Genomic DNA, 19,191 nt, shown 5'->3' on the forward strand with positions numbered 1-19,191 from the left:
AAATACAATAGACAGAGCATGTGCGCCAGTACAAAAACTACCCCCTTATAATGTTCGTCAGTACATATCAGATACTCAGACCCCCATATCTAACCTCTTATGAGACCCCCATATCAGACCTTAGATCAGACTCCCATTAGACCTGCATGTCAGACCCCCTCATATCAAACCTCAGATCGGACTCCATACCAGACCCCCTTTTAGACCTCCATGTGAGACCTCATTTCAGGACTCCGTATGAGACGGAGCCCTCGTATCAGACCTCAGATCAGACCCCTATTAGACCTCCATGTCAGACCCCCAAAGTATCAGACCTCAGATCAGACACTCATTAGACCTCCATGTCAGACCCCCCAAGTATCAGACCTCAGATCAGACCCTCATTAGACCTCCATGTCAGATCCCCCAAGTATCAGACCTCAGATCAGACTCACTAGCGCTCACTAGTATTCCCTTTATAAGATGCACTTTGTCTTATAAAGTGAAAAATACAGCGCCACTGGCAAGGGGTGCCCGGTGGGCCCTCCTGGCCTAGGGGCCCAATCGCAACTGCAACCGCTGCGACCGCTATAGCTATGCCAGTGGCAGTGGGACCCCCCAGGAGCAGTGGACCAAGATATGCCGGGTACTGACGCCCACCTTGGCTGTTCCCTGCAGCCCATGGTACTGGAACTAGCACTATCAATGGAGAGGGAACCACAAGTGACCATGCAAGGTTACTGCAGCTCGGCCCGGCCACTACACTTTGAACAGAGCTGTTACTTCCTGTTTTATTCAAGAGCAAGTTCTGGTGCCGGAGGCGGCATGGATCGGTGAGGGTGTGGGGAACGGACAGATAGGATATTGACCTGTCCTGAGGATTGGTTATCAACATCAGGAGCCTGAAAAACCCCTTTACTTTTTACTATACAAACCCATAAAACGGCACATAATTCTCTGGTATATTCATGTTACCCCCCCATCCATGTGGAGGAGAGTAGACACTTGACCCTTGGACTAGTTTACCACTACCTTGCTGGATATTGTTCTGTAGGTAGTAAAGAAGGGCGACCATAAAAATGTTCACCCTACCCCATGGCTGTGGGAAGTGTCACAACCTAGGCCAAAGTTTTCTACTGGCTCAATGATAGAAAACAGAGGGTGGTTATTAATGGTACACACTCAGATTCGATCAGTGTCACTAGTGGAGTACCTCAGGGGTCAGTACCGGCGGGGTCACTGTCACTAGTGGGGTACCTCAGGGGTCAGTATTGGAGGGGTCACTGTCACTAGTGGGGTACCTCAGGGGTCAGTATTGGAGGGGTCAGTGTCACTAGTGGGGTACCTCAGGGGTCGGTATTGGGCCCTATTCTCTTCAATATATTTATTAATGATCTTGTAGAAGGCTTGCATAGTAAAATATCAATTTTCGCAGATGACACTAAACTGTGTAAAGTAATTAACACTGAAGAGGACAGTATACTGTATATATACTACAGAGGACAGTATACTGTATATATACTACAGAGGAGAGTATACTGTATATATATACTACAGAGGACAGTATACTGTATATATACTACAGAGGACAGTATACTGTATATATAATACAGAGGACAGTATACTGTATATATACTACAGAGGACAGTATACTGTATATATATACTACAGAGGACAGTATACTGTATATATACTACAGAGGACAGTATACTGTATATATACTACAGAGGACAGTATACTGTATATATACTACAGAGGACAGAATACTGTATATATACTACAGAGGACAATATACTGCATATATACTACAGAGGGCAGTATACTGTATATATACTACAGAGGACAATATACTGCATATATACTACAGAGGGCAGTATACTGTATATATACTACAGAGGACAGTATACTGTATATATACTACAGAGGACAGTATACTGTATATATACTACAGAGGACAGTATACTGTATATATACTACAGAGGACAGTATACTGTATATATACTACAGAGGACAGTATACTGTATATATATACTACAGAGGACAGTATACTGTATATATACTACAGAGGGCAGTATACTGTATATATACTACAGAGGACAGTATACTGTATATATACTACAGAGGACAGTATACTGTATATATACTACAGAGGACAGTATACTGTATATATATACTACAGAGGACAGTATACTGTATATATACTACAGAGGGCAGTATACTGCATATATACTACAGAGGACAGTATACTGCATATATACTACAGAGGACAGTATACTGTATATATACTACAGAGGACAGTATACTGTATATATATACTACAGAGGACAGTATAATGTATATATACTACAGAGGGCAGTATACTGTATATATACTACAGAGGACAGTATACTGTATATATACTACAGAGGACAATATACTGCATATATACTACAGAGGGCAGTATACTGTATATATACTACAGAGGACAATATACTGCATATATACTACAGAGGGCAGTATACTGTATATACACTACAAAGGACAGTATACTGTATATATACTACAAAGGACAGTATACTGTATATATACTACAGAGGACAGTATACTGTATATATATACTACAGAGGACAGTATACTGTATATACACTACAGAGGACAGTATACTGTATATATATACTATAGAGGACAGTATACTGTATATATACTACAGAGGACAGTATACTGTATATATACTACAGAGGACGGTATACTGTATATATACTACAGAGGACAGTATACTGTATATATACTACAGAGGACAATATACTGCATATATACTACAGAGGGCAGTATACTGTATATACACTACAGAGGACAGTATACTGTATATATACTACAGAGGACAGTATACTGTATATATATACTACAGAGGACAGTATACGGTATATATACTACAGAGGACAGTATACGGTATATATACTACAGAGAACAGTATACGGTATATATACTACAGAGGACAGTATACTGTATATATATACTACAGAGGACAGTATACTGTATATATACTACAGAGGACAGTATACTGTATATATACTACAGAGGAGAGTATACTGTATATATACTACAGAGGACAGTATACTGTATATATACTACAGAGGACAGTATACTGTATATATATACTACAGAGGACAGTATACTGTATATACACTACAGAGGACAGTATACTGTATATATACTGCAGAGGACAGTATACTGTATATATACTACAGAGGACAGTATACTGTATATATACTACAGAGGACAGTATACTGTATATATACTACAGAGGACAATATACTGCATATATACTACAGAGGACAGTATACTGTATATATACTACAGAGGACAGTATACTGTATATATACTACAGAGGACAGTATACTATATATATACTACAGAGGACAGTATACTGTATATATACTACAGAGGACAGTATACTGTATATATACTACAAAGGACAATATACTGCATATATACTACAGAGGACAGTATACTGTATATATACTACAGAGGACAGTATACTGTATATATATACTACAGAGGACCGTATACTGTATATATACTACAGAGGACAGTATACTGTATATATATACTACAGAGGACAGTATACTGTATATATACTACAGAGGACAGTATACTGTATATGTACTACAGAGGACAGTATACTGTATATATACTACAGTGGACAGTATACTGTATATATACTACAAAGGACAGTATACTGTATATGTACTACAGAGGACAGTATACTGTATATATACTACAGAGGACAGTATACTGTATATATACTACAGAGGACAGTATACTGTATATATACTACAGAGGACAGTATACTGTATATATACTACAGAGGGCCGTATACTATATATACTACAGAGGACAGTATACTGTATATATACTACAGAGGACAGTATACTGTATATATACTACAGAGGACAGTATACTGTAAATATACTACAGAGGACACTATACTGTATATATACTACAGAGGACAGTATAATGTATACATATACTACAGAGGACAGTATACTGTATATATACTACAGAGGACAGTATACTGTATATATACTACAGAGGACAGTATACTGTATATATACTACAGAGGACAGTATACTGTATATATATACTACAGAGGGCAGTATACTGCATATATACTACAGAGGACAGTATACTGTATATATACTACAGAGGACAGTATACTGTATATATATACTACAGAGGACAGTATACTGTATATATACTACAGAGGACAGTATAATGTATACATATACTACAGAGGACAGTATACTGTATATATACTACAGAGGACAGTATACTGTATATATATACTACAGAAAACAGTATACTGTATATATACTACAAAGGACAGTATACTGTATATATACTACAGAGGACAGTATACTGTATATATACTACAGAGGACAGTATACTGTATATATATACTACAGAGGACAGTATACTGTATATATACTACAGAGGACAGTATACTGTGTATATACTACAGAGGACAGTATACTGTATATATACTACAGAGGACAGTATACTGTATATATATACTACAGAGGACAGTATACTGTATATATACTACAGAGGACAGTATACAGTATATATATATACTACAGAGGACAGTATACTGTATATATACTACAGAGGACAGTATACTGTATATATATACTGCAGAGGACAGTATACTGTATATAAACTACAGAGGACAGTATACTGTATATATACTACAGAGGACAGTATACTGTATATACACTACAGAGGACAGTATACTGTATATATACTACAGAGGACAGTATACTGTATATATACTACAGAGGACAGTATACTGTATATATACTACAAAGGACAGTATACTGTATATATACTACCGAGGACAGTATACTGTATATATACTACAGAGGACAGTATACTGTATATACACTACAGAGGACAGTATATATACACTACAGAGGACAGTATACTGTATATATACTACAGAGGACAGTATACTGCATATATACTACAGAGGACAGTATACTGTATATATACTACAGAGGACAGTATACTGTATATATACTACAGAGGACAATATACTGTATATATACTACAGAGGACAGTATACTGTATATATATATACTACAGAGGACAGTATACTGTATATATACTACAGAGGACAGTATACTGTATATATATATATACTACAGAGGACAGTATACTGTATATATATAATACAGAGGACAGTATACTGTATATGTAATACAGAGGACAGAATACTGTATATATACTACAGAGGACAGTATACTGTATATATACTACAGAGGGCAGTATACTGTATATATATATACTACAGAGGACAGTATACTGTATATATATACTACAGAGGACAGTATACTGCATATATACTACAGAGGACAGTACACAGTATATATACTACAGAGGACAGTATACTGTATATATACTACAGAGGACAGTATACTGTATATATACTACAGAGGACAGTATACTGTATATATACTACAGAGAACAGTATACTGTATATATACTACAGAGGACAGTATACTGTATATACTACAGAGGACAGTATACTGTATATGTAATACAGAGGACAGAATACTGTATATATACTACAGAGGACAGTATACTGTATATATACTACAGAGGACAGTATACTGTATATATATACTACAGAGGACAGAATACTGTATATATACTACAGAGGACAGTATACTGTATATATACTACAGAGGACAGTATACTGTATATATATACTACAGAGGACAGTATACTCTATATATACTACAGAGGACAGTATACTGTATATATACTACAGAGGACAGTATACTGTATATATACTACAGAGGACAGTATACTGTATATATATACTACAGAGGACAGTATACTGTATATATACTACAGAGGACAGTATACTGTATATATATACTATAGAGGACAGTATACTGTATATATACTACAGAGGACAGTATACTGTATATATACTACAGAGGACAGTATACTGTATATATATATACTACAGAGGACAGTATACTGTATATATACTACAGAGGACAGTATACTGTATATATATACTACAGAGGACAGTATACTGTATATATACTACAGAGGACAGTATACTGTATATATACTACAGAGGACAGTATACTGTATATATATACTACAGAGGACAGTATACTGTATATATACTACAGAGGACAGTATACTGTATATATACTACAGAGGACAGTATACTGTATATATATACTACAGAGGACAGTATACTGTATATATACTACAGAGGGCAGTATACTGTATATATACTACAGAGGACAGTATACTGTATATATACTACAGAGGACACTATACTGTATATAAACTACAGAGGACCGTATACTGTATATATACTACAGAGGACAGTATACTGTATATATACTACAGAGGACAGTATACTGTATATATACTACAGAGGACAGTATACTGTATATATACTACAGAGGGCAGTATACTGTATATATACTTCAGAGGGCAGTATACTGTATATATACTACAGAGGGCAGTATACTGTATATATACTACAGAGGACAGTATACTGTATATATACTACAGAGGACAATATACTGTATATATACTACAGAGGACAGTATACTGTATATATACTACAGAGGACAGTATACTGTGTATATACTACAGAGGACAGTATACTGTATATATACTACAGAGGACAGTATACTGTATATATACTACAGAGGACAGTATACTGTATATATACTACAGAGGACAGTACACTACTACAGAGGGATCTGGATAGATTGGAGGCTTGGGCAGATAAGTGGCAGATGAGGTTTAACACTGACAAATGTAAAGTTATGCACATGGGAAGGAATAATGCAAGTCACCCGTACATACTAAATGGTAAAACACTCGGTAACACTGACATGGAAAAGGATCTAGGAATTTTAATAAACAGCAAACTAAGCTGCAAAACACAGTGTCAGGCAGCGGCTGCCAAGGCCAATAAGATAATGGGTAGCATCAGAAGGGGCACAGATGCCAGTGATGAGAACATAATCCTACCCATTTACACATCACTAGACAGACCACACATGGAGGACTGTGTACAGTTCTGGGCTCCTGTAAACAAGGCAGACATAGCAGAGCTGGAGAGGGTCCAGAGGAGGGCAACTAAAGTAATAACTGGAATGGGGGACTACAGTACCCTGAAAGATTATCAAAATTAGGGTTATTCACGTTAGAAAAAAGACGACTGAGAGGAGATCTAATTAATATGTATAAATATATCAGGGGTCAGTACAGAGATCTCTCCCATCATCTATTTATCCCCAGGACTGTGACTGTGACGAGGGGACATCCTCTGCGTCTGGAGGAAAGAAGGTTTGTACACAAACATAGAAGAGGATTCTTTACGGTAAGAGCAGTGAGACTATGGAGCTCTCTCCCTGAGGAGGTGGTGATGGTGAGTACAATAAAGGAATTCAAGAGGGGCCTGGACGTATTTCTGGAGCGTAATAATATTACAGGCTATAGCTACTAGAGAGGGGTCGTTGATCCAGGGAGTTATTCTGATTGCCTGATTGGAGTCGGGAAGGAATTTTTTATTCCCCTAAAGTGGGGAAAATTGGCTTCTACCTCACAGGGTGTTTTTTTTGCCTTTCTCTGGATCAACTGGCAGGATAACAGGCCGAACTGGATGGACAGAGGGCTTTTTTCGGCCTTATGTACTATGTTACTATGTTACATATGACCGTATATTGTCTCAATCTTTAATAAGAATGTGTCAACAGGATCAACCCTATTAAACAAGGCATTCTACCTGGTAGGGTTGATTCTGCTGATTAAAAGCTTCAGTGCACTAAGGCATCAGCAACCTCCGGTTGTGAAACTACAACTCCCAGCATGCATATTTACTCTGCTCTTTTCCAAACTTCCATAAAAGTGAATGAAGCATGCTGGGAATTGTAGTTTCACAGAAGCTGAAGTTCCGAAGGTTGCTGATCCCTGGTCTAGTCCCTCAGTGCTCCTCACCTTTCCAGTGATGACCGCACCCACATACAGTCCTGAACGAATGGCAATCGACAATATGCAAGTTGATCATCGCTCATTTTTACATAGCTCAATGCACACTGAATGGGTATCACGGTCGGCGTGGCTATCACATACGTGACACAGAGGGAGGGAACGAGGTAGGCCCTGCCCAAGTGAGAGGGAAGATGGTGACCCCTGACTCACCTGGCGGCTGGCACCTGGCTGCCCTGACGTCCCTAGACGGGTTCCTCACCCGTACGCCGATCACGTGCCTAAAGCCCTGGCTTTCCCTGAGCTGAGCCCTAGGTAGTGAACAGGGCGATGGGAACACTAGTCCGCACCACTAACTCTAAGGGAAAACACTAAGGGGAGGACAGACAACACAGACTCAACATATATTCCCAGGTGGGCGACAACAGGAGACAACAATAAGCCAAACAGGGATCCGGAGGGTAGCACACAGGAACAACAACCAGGATTAACCACTCCAGTGGGTCAGTATAGATGTCCAGGCAGGAAGCTCTATAACTGGCAACTAGAGAAGTGTGAGGGGAGAATATAAGGAGGTTGGGAGTGGCAGACAAGAAACAGCTAAAGAGGAGAAGCTACGGATCCCTGAGAGAGACAAAAAGGATAGCAAGGCAAACACAGAAAACAATCACTAAGAAACAACGTGATCTTTAGATATAGAGCGCGCAGCCACCCGCTGCGACTTCCTGACCCCGGGTATAACGGAGTCAGACGTGGCTCTTGATACCCTCGTGACACAGTACCCCCCCTTTCACGAGGGGCCTCCGGACACTCAGGACCAGGTCTCTCCGGATGAGAGGCATGGAAAGTCTGAATTAACCTGTTGGCGTTTACCTCTGACGCTGGAACCCACATTCTTTCCTCGGGACCGTAACCCCTCCAATGCACAAGATACTGAAGAGAGCGGCGGACCCGACGAGAATCAACAATTCTGGCTATTTGAAACTCCAGATTACCATCCACAATAACAGGAGGAGGTGGCAGCGGCGATGGTTCTAGAGGTGGAACATACTTCTTGAGTAACGATTTATGGAAGACGTTATGGATCTTAAAAGTCTGAGGTAGCTCCAGGCGAAAAGCCACAGGGTTAATGACGGCTACTATTTTATAGGGACCAATGAACCTAGGACCCAGTTTCCAAGAAGGAACCTTCAACTTAATATTCCTAGTAGACAACCACACATAGTCATTCACCCCTAGGTCCGGACCTGGCGACCGTTTCTTATCGGCCATGCATTTATATTTACCACTCATCTTTTTCAAGTTAACTTGCACCTTCTGCCATACCGAAGAAAGAGATGAAGAAAACCTTTCCTCTTCGGGAACCCCAGAAGACCCCCCCTCTTTGAAAGTACAAAATTGGGGATGAAAACCGTATGCACCAAGGAATGGTGACTTGCCAGTGGACTCCTGATAATGATTATTTATGGCAAACTCAGCTAAAGGTAAGTATGATTAGCACAACTCTTGGTTTTCAGACACAAAACACCTTAAATATGTTTCTAGGTTTTGGTTGGTACGCTCAGTCTGTCCATTCGACTGAGGATGGAAAGCTGAGGAAAAGGACAAGTGAACCCCCAAACGGGAACAAAAAGCTTTCCAAAACTTAGAAATAAACTGGGTTCCCCGATCCGAAACCACATCGGAAGCGACCCCGTGAAGCTTCACGATTTCACTGATAAACACCTGAGCGAGAGTTTTAGCATTAGGAAGTGCGGGTAGCGCAATAAAGTGTACCATTTTGCTAAACCTGTCTACTACTACCAAAATAACTGTTTTACCCGCAGACAACGGTAAGTCAGTGATGAAATCCATTGACAGATGTGTCCATGGCCTATTGGGAATGAAAAGTGGCAATAAAGACCCTGCTGGACGTGTATGAGAGACTTTCGCGCGTGCACAAGTAGAACAAGTAGACACGAAATCCATTACATCCTGACGCAACCTTGGCCACCAAAAACGACGAGATAAAAGCTCCAAGGTTGCTTTACTACCCGGGTGTCCAGCAAGTGCCGAATTATGATGTTCTTTTAATAATTCAAGACGCAGGTTTAACGGTACAAACAATTTCTCTGAGGGGCAAGAGGCCGGGGCGTCCCCCTGAGCCTCTAACACCTTTCCCTCTAGAACAGAGTGTACAGCAGAGACAACCACTCCTCTTTGTAAAATAGGTACCGGATCACTAACATTACCCCCTCCAGGGAAACTACGAGATAATGCGTCTGCCTTGGTATTTTTTGCCCCAGGACGATAGGTGATTACAAAATTAAATCTGGTAAAGAATAGCAACCACCTAGCTTGTCTAGGGGTGAGACGTTTAGCCGATTCTAGGTACAGAAGGTTCTTGTGATCCGTAATCACCGTGACGGGGTGGATTGCTCCCTCTAAGAAGTGACGCCACTCTTCAAGCGCCAGTTTAATCGCCAACAGTTCCCTATTTCCAATATCATAATTCTTCTCTGCAGAAGATAATTTTTTGGAAAAGAAAGCGCAAGGACGCCATTTGCCAGGAGACGGACCCTGAGACAATACAGCTCCCACTCCCACCTCTGACGCATCTACCTCGACAATAAAAGGCTGGGAGACATCAGGTTGAATTAGAACAGGTGCCGAGGTAAACCTCTCCTTTAGAGAGGAAAATGCATCTTTAGCGGCGTCAGACCATTTGGAAAAATCCGTCCCCTTCCTAGTCATGTCGGTAAGGGGTTTAACGATCACTGAATAATTTTTAATGAACTTTCTATAGAAATTAGCGAAACCCAAAAACCGTTGTAGGGCTTTAAGGTTCTCAGGAAGATCCCAATCTAAAATTGCCTGGACCTTCCCAGGATCCATGCGGAAACCTGAAGCAGATAATAGATATCCCAGGAACTGTAATTCCTGAACAGCGAAGACACATTTTTCAATTTTCGCATATAATTTATTCGTCCGTAGGACCTGCAGTACTTGCCTGACATGCACCTCATGTGTTTTCAGATCAGCCGAATAAATTAAGATATCATCTAGGTATATGACTACAAACCTGCCGATGAGATGACTAAAAATATCATTAACGAAATGTTGGAAGACAGCAGGGGCATTGGTCAGACCGAAAGGCATAACAAGATTTTCATAATGCCCCTCAGGGGTGTTAAAAGCTGTCTTCCACTCATCCCCTTCCCTGATACGAATCAGATTGTAGGCCCCCCTAAGATCAAGTTTGGAGAACCACTTAGCACCCGCAATCTGATTAAAAAGGTCAGGAATGAGAGGAAGAGGGTATGGGTCACGGATGGTTATCTGGTTTAACTCACGGAAATCTAAGCAAGGACGCAGGCCCCCATCTTTCTTTTTAACAAAGAAAAACCCTGCAGCCACGGGTGAAGAAGAGGGTCTGATGTGTCCCTTAGCCAGACTCTCGGAGATATAATCTTTCATGGCTTGTCTCTCGGGACCCGAAAGATTATACAACCTGGACTTGGGTAATTTTGCCCCGGGAATCAGGTTAACCCGGCAGTCATAAGGACGATGAGGTGGTAGTTTCTGACAACCCTTTTCAGAAAAAACGTCCTCAAAGTCCGAAATAAATGTAGGTAGGGAAGCTATGGAGGCGATTAAGCAATTGTTATTTAAGCAATTCTCTCTGCAATGCTCACTCCACTCCAATATCTCCCTGGCCTGCCAATCCACCACTGGATTGTGCACTACCAACCAGGGAAGACCCAATACCACCGGAGAGGGAAGGCCCTCCAGAACGTAACATGAAAGACACTCATTATGGTGGTCCCCTACCCGAAGGTGTAAATTACGAACAATGTGGGTGAGGTTTCTCTGAGACAGAGGAGCAGAATCTATAGCGAATACGGGAATAGGTCTCTGCAGCGTACAGAGAGACAAACCCATAGTGCGGGCAAAATGGGCATCAATCAAGTTTACCCCTGCTCCACTGTCTAGAAAAACAGAAATAGACTCCGTCTTAACACCAAAAACAATGACCGCTGGTAACACAAATTGAGATGTTCGTATGGAGGAAACGTATACCCCCCGGCTGACATCCTCCGCACAGCCCGGGGTTAGTAGTTTTCCGACGGTCTTTTGTTTTTGAGAAAGGAGGGACAGACATTAATGAAATGACCCCTTCCCCCACAGAAAAAACAAGCCCCCACCCTACGGCGAATCTCGGGAGGACGGACCTGACGAGAAGTTCCGCCTAGCTGCATAGGCTCGTCTAAGTCCGTACAGACTAACTGCTGCTTGGGAGAGGTAACCAATTGCTCCGGAATTTTCGATCTCTCCCTAAGACGTCTATCTATTCTGATAGAGAGGGACATAACAGCATCAAGGGAAAGGGGGGTCTCATACAGCGCCAGTGCATCCCTAACCCTTTCAGATAACCCAGAGCAGAACTGACTCCTGAGAGCCGGGTCGTTCCACTGAGTATCCGTAGCCCACCTACGGAACTCTGAGCAATATTCCTCTGCTGACCGATCTCCCTGTAGGAGTCTCCGTAACTTCGACTCAGCCAGGGCGACTCGGTCAGGGTCATCATATATGAGACCCAAAGCCGCAAAAAATCCCTCCACTGACCGAAGAGCCTGAGAACCAGGGGGCAACGAGAACGCCCAGGATTGCGGATCCGCCTGAAGCAGGGAAATGACAATCCCAACCCGCTGTTCTTCATGACCTGAGGAGTAAGGGCGCAACTTAAAATATAATTTGCAGGCCTCCCGGAACGTTGCAAATTTGTCCCTTCCCCCAGAAAATCTGTCGGGAAGAGCAACCTTGGGTTCAGTGACAACCTGGTTACCCATAGCAACCGCTGGGGGTGCGGTCTGCTGCATTTGCTGCTGTTGTTGGAGAACAGACGCCTTCAATCCTGCCACCTCCAAAGACAGGCTTTGAAGCTGTTCTGCCAAGGCATCAATAGGATCCATATTGGATTCTAAGTAGAGAGAGAAAAAAAAACAACAAACAAAAAATTATTTTTTTTTTTCCCTCAAAAAGTAAGGGCCAGTTATAATATCACGGTCGGCGTGGCTATCACATACGTGACACAGAGGGAGGGAACGAGGTAGGCCCTGCCCAAGTGAGAGGGAAGATGGTGACCCCTGACTCACCTGGCGGCTGGCACCTGGCTGCCCTGACGTCCCTAGACGGGTTCCTCACCCGTACGCCAATCACGTGCCTAAAGCCCTGGCTTTCCCTGAGCTGAGCCCTAGGTAGTGAACAGGGCGGTGGGAACACTAGTCCGCACCACTAGCTCTAAAGGAAAACACCAAGGGGAGGACAGACAACACAGACTCAACATATATTCCCAGGTAGGCGACAACAGGAGACAACAATAAGCCAAACAGGGATCCGGAGGGTAGCACACAGGAACGACAACCAGGATTAACCACTCCAGTGGGTCAGTATAGATGTCCAGGCAGGAAGCTCTATAACTGGCAACTAGAGAAGTGTGAGGGGAGAATATAAGGAGGTAGGGAGTGGCAGACAAGAAACAGCTGAGGAGGAGAAGCTACGGATCCCTGAGAGAGACAAAAAGGATAGCAAGGCAAACACAGAAAACAATAACTAAGAAACAACGTGATCTTTAGATATAGAGCGCGCAGCCACCCGCTGCGACTTCCTGACCCCGGGTATAACGGAGTCAGACGTGGCTCTTGATACCCTCGTGACAATGGGGGATGAATGATCATTGCTATGATCGTTCTTCCCCCTTTCAGTTTGTAAACATCCCCTGTTTACACAACAATTGTTGGTGCTGTTTGAGCATTTTCTCATTTGTCACGTTTGTGATGGTGCATTTATACAGGGCAATGATTGGGAATGACCTTTTTTTTTGTTCCCGATGATCAGCACGTGTAAAAGAGCCCTTAAAGGGTCCCATACACCTTCAATAGACAGCTATTCTTCATAACACCCTCCTTATTCCCATATAGATGCATGATTGGGCAAGCTTAGGCAACTTTTCGGGGGAGAGTTGGAGCATCCCCATATACATTATATTCGTGAATTCGAGAAATTCGGCAATGTATTATCGCGAGACTTTTCTATTGGTTGCTAGGGATGTTGCTAAGCTGTGACAAAGCCTTCTCATTGGCTCACAAGCTAGAAGAAGGGAGGGATGATCACCTGATGTGTACTGTGTTAAAAAAACAAAAAACAAAAAAAAAGAATATCCGTCATTACGAATATCTAGCACTATATTCTAAATATTCGCAAATCCTTGAAGTGCCGATATTCACGAAAAATTCGCTTTTCGAATATTCGCGCTCAACACTTTTGTCCACCCCACGCTGGTATTTTGCGCGCATCACGCAAATAATACATTGCCGATTTTCGCAATCAAGAATATAATCTCGAATTTGCGAATTCATGAATATATGACGAATATTCTACAAAATATTCTCGAAATATCGCAAATTCGAAAATTGCCTCTGCTGCTCATCACCAGGGCCGCTGATAGGCCAGTACAGCTGGCCCAGTTGTACCGGGCCCGGCTGGCAGGGGGGCCCGGGCAGCCTCGACATAACCAATTAACCACCTCCGGACCGCTGTACGCAGATTCGCGTTCCGGAGGTGGCAGCCCTGCGCTCAGCGACGCATATACGCGTCATCTCGCGTGAGCCGGGATTTCCTGTGAACGCGCGCACACAGGCGCGCGCGCTCACAGGAACGGAAGGTAAGAGAGTTGATCTCCAGCCTGCCAGCGGCGATCGTTCGCTGGCAGGCTGGAGATGTGTTTTTTTTAACCCCTAACAGGTATATTAGACGCTGTTTTGATAACAGCGTCTAATATACCTGCTACCTGGTCCTCTGGTGGTCCCCTTTGTTTGGATCGACCACCAGAGGACACAGGTAGCTCTGTAAAGTAGCACCAAGCACCACTACACTACACTACACCCCCCCCCCGTCACTTATTAACCCCTTATTAGCCCCTGATCACCCCATATAGACTCCCTGATCACCCCCCTGTCATTGATTACCCTCCTGTCATTGATCACCCCCCTGTAAAGCTCCATTCAGATGTCCGCATGATTTTTACGGATCCACTGATAGATGGATCGGATCCGCAAAACGCATCCGGATGTCTGAATGAAGCCTTACAGGGGCGTGATCAATGACTGTGGTGATCACCCCATATAGACTCCCTGATCACCCCCCTGTCATTGATTACCCCCCTGTCATTGATCAACCCCCTGTAAAGCTCCATTCAGACGTCCGCATGATTTTTACGGATCCACTGATAGATGGATCGGATCCGCAAAACGCATCCGGACGTCTGAATGAAGCCTTACAGGGCTTACAGAAGGCGGCGTCTGGGGAGGGGCCAAGGGCGGGGCCAGGGGTGTGGCTGAAGAAGGGATCAGGGGGTGGAGCTGAAGGGGGCCCCGTCATGTATGCTGTACGGGGCCCCATGATTTCTATCAGCGGCCCTGCTCATCACTACTGATCATCTGCCACCACTCTTCTTCAGATCTCCCAAGCCAAGAGGAAAGTTAAGGAAGGACACATTTGCATGTTTTTATGTAGTTATTCATAGTAACGTCATCCCAAAGTCTACGTAACTCTGATAAACTCACCCACACTTTTTACTTAGACACCAAGACAGGGGGACTATAATAGAAAATAATAACTCTGTTCCTCTGTGGTTCCTCTTCCGTTTCTCAGCCTCTGAACAATCACAGGTGTCAGAACTTAGTGTCCAAGACTCAGCTTTCATCTTTTCTGATACCTACAGCCAGGTCCATAAATATTGGGACATCGACACAATTCTAACATTTTTGGCTCTATACCCCACCACAATGAATTTGAAATGAAGCGAACAAGATGTGCTTTACCTGCAGACTGTCAGCTTTAATTTGAGGCTATTTACATCCAAATCAGGTGAACGGTGCAGGAAATACAGCAGTTTCCATATGTGCCTCCCACTTGTTAAGGAACCAAAAGTAATGGGACAGAATAATAATCATAAATCAAACTTTCACTTTTTAATACTTGGTTGCAAATCCTTTGCAGTCAATTACAGCCTGAAGTCTGGAACGCATAGACATCACCAGACGCTGGGTCTCATCCCTGGTGATGCTCTGCCAGGCCTCTACTGCAACTGTCTTCAGTTCCTGCTTGTTCTTGGGGCATTTTCCCTTCAGTTTTGTCTTCAGCAAGTGAAATGCATGCTCAATCGGATTCAGGTCCGGTGATTGACTCGGCCATTGCAGAACATTCCACTTCTTTCCCTTAAAAAACTCTTTGGTTGCTTTTGCAGTATGCTTTGGGTCATTGTCCATCTGCACTGTGAAGCGCCGTCCAATGAGTTCTGAAGCATTTGGCTGAATATGAGCAGATAATATTGCCCGAAACACTTCAGAATTCATCCTGCTGCTTTGGTCAGCAGTCACATCATCAATATATACAAGAGAACCAGTTCCATTGGCAGCCATACATGCCCACGCCATGACACTACCACCACCATGCTTCACTGATGAGGTGGTATGCTTAGGATCATGAGCAGTTCCTTTCCTTCTCCATACTCTTCTCTTCCCATCACTCTGGTACAAGTTGATCTTGGTCTCATCTGTCCATAGGATGTTGTTCCAGAACTGTGAAGGCTTTTTTAGATGTTGTTTGGCAAACTCTAATCTGGCCTTACTGTTTTTGAGGCTCACCAATGGTTTACATCTTGTGGTGAACCCTCTGTATTCACTCTGGTGAAGTCTTCTCTTGATTGTTGACTTTGACACACATACACCTACCTCCTGGAGAGTGTTCTTGATCTGGCCAACTGCTGTGAAGGGTGTTTTCTTCACCAGGGAAAGAATTCTTCGGTCATCCTTTACAGTTGTTTTCCGTGGTCTTCCAGGTCTCTTGGTGTTGATGAGCTCACCGGTGCATTCCTTCTTTTTAAGAATGTTCCAAACAGTTGTTTTGGCCATGCCTAATGTTTTTGCTATATCTCTGATGGGTTTCACTGATAGTGACAGCTCCTTGGATCTCATCTTGAGAGTTGACAGCAACAGATTCCAAATGCAGATAGCAGACTGGAAATGAACTCTGTAACTTTTATCTGCAGGTAAAGCAAATCTTGTTCGTTTCATTTCAAATCCATTGTGGTGGTGTATAGAGCCAAAAATGTTATAATTGTGTCAATAACCCAATATTTATAGACCTGACTGTACATTATACCTACCTGTTGGTGGAAAAAAAATTGCAATCACAGAAGAAAATCCTGCTATAAATGTGACATCCATTGGTACTAGAGATGAGCGAATCGATTAATCGGCACGGAGGATGAAGATGGAGGAACACATGATCCTGGGAAGAGCATTGGCCAGTGGGCTTGCCCACAATGCTTTGAAGGCAGCCTGACTATCAATCCGGTGGCAGGATATTGGCTGGTCTGCTAAGGTGGATTTAGACGTGCAGATTCTCTGACGTGCATGATTATTGGGAATGAACGTTCCTGCAAACGCTCGTTCCTGGCAATCTGTCCATATAAATGTGTCGTCGATCATCCAACGAACAAGTGAAACGCTCCTTCATCGGGTGATCCTGTTGTTAGTGCAGGTACTTATATTATACTTTGTGGGCAGCAGATCGTGTTGTCTAAACAGCGATCTGCTGCCCAGAAACAATGCAGAAACAATGCAGATGTATGAGGACAAGCGATCACTATAGCCATCCATCGTTTTCATACTGTGGAGGTGTTCTCTGCATGTAAATGTGTCCCCTCCACTGAGCGAGCAGCAGAATGTTGGGAAAGAAAGCTTTCTTCCCAACAATCTGCTGCTGCTCGGGGTGTCTAAATGCGCCTTAAGGCGCTGTGCTAGCTGTGAACAGTGTAGCGATTGTGGAGAAGATATATTTAGATAGGTAGATGGAATTACTAAGTAGAAAGTCAGGTTTTACCAGTAGGGAGAGCTTAGGGGCAGTTAGCATTCTGGAACTGGGTGTCTTACAGTGTAGGCAGCTGCTGGAGCTGTCAATGTCTTTCACTGCCTGCACAAAGATCCTGCATAAAGATCATTTTTTTCTGTTCATCCTCCAGCCTTTTCTCCCAACAGCCTGTTACAAAACTTGTAGAGGTCATATGTTTTATAGGCATATTTCCAGCACTGCTAGCCGCATATATTTCGCTGTATATGCTGCACAATTGTGCCTTTTTTCATTCCAAAAAGCAGTTGCAATTTTGCTACCGTTTATAATTGTGCAGATCCAGACATTTCTGTGTGTCAATACCAGTTTTCATAGCAGGAACGTTTAATTGCACCTTTGTGGATTACAAAAAAAACTTAACATTTTCCTACCATTTATAATTGCATAATTCACCTCATTTCAGTGTGTTAATACCAGTGCACAGTGTGGTCGCAGAATGGGATGTTTAATTGCACCTGTATTAATTACAAAAAAAAAGAACAGCAGCAATTTTGCTACTGTTTATAAGTGCACAATTCATTGTATTTTAGTGTGTTAATACCAGTTTATACTGTGTTCGTAGCAGGGAAAATTTTATTGCGTCTTTGTTGAGGATGGGCAAGAAAAAAAAACTGCTGAGCCTGGGCAAGAGAAGCCACACAGAAAATGATTTGCTAATTTGCATCAAGCAGCAAATTTCCCGTTGTATGTTTCCCAACCATAATAACCCACAACGACCTACCTGAATGCCACCTTGGCCGAGACGTTAGTGTACAAATAAAATATAACTTTTAATTGCTGTTCATTAAAACACACAAGGAGTGAGCCAAAACCAAAAGAAATAAAAAATTTACTGTTTCCTGTCTCAGTGGCTAACGTATAATTGTATGTTTGCTCATGACACCAATTGGGATGTGCACTCTCCCCACAATGGTCACTCACTGACTAATGGCAGAACACTTGTTGCCAGTTACAGCACTGGCTGTTTACAGTGACTAGATGTGCCTGCATACTTGGCTAGTATTTAACATAACACTACCACTGATTGGACTGAATGAGACACTGATTGAAGCTCAGAGAGACAGGTTGACAGTATATCTAAAAACCTAAAAACTGCCCCCCGACATGTTTCACCAGCTAACCTGGCTCCTTCAGGGGTTTGGGCAGCAATGTGTCAATACCAGTTTATACTGTGTTTGTAGCAGGGAAAATTTAATTGCGTCTTTGTTAAGGCTGGGCAAGAGAAAAAAAAATGCTGAGCCTGGGCAA

The sequence above is a fragment of the Bufo bufo genome, chromosome 2 (assembly GCF_905171765.1).
Source record: "Bufo bufo chromosome 2, aBufBuf1.1, whole genome shotgun sequence".
Lineage (NCBI taxonomy): Eukaryota > Metazoa > Chordata > Amphibia > Anura > Bufonidae > Bufo > Bufo bufo.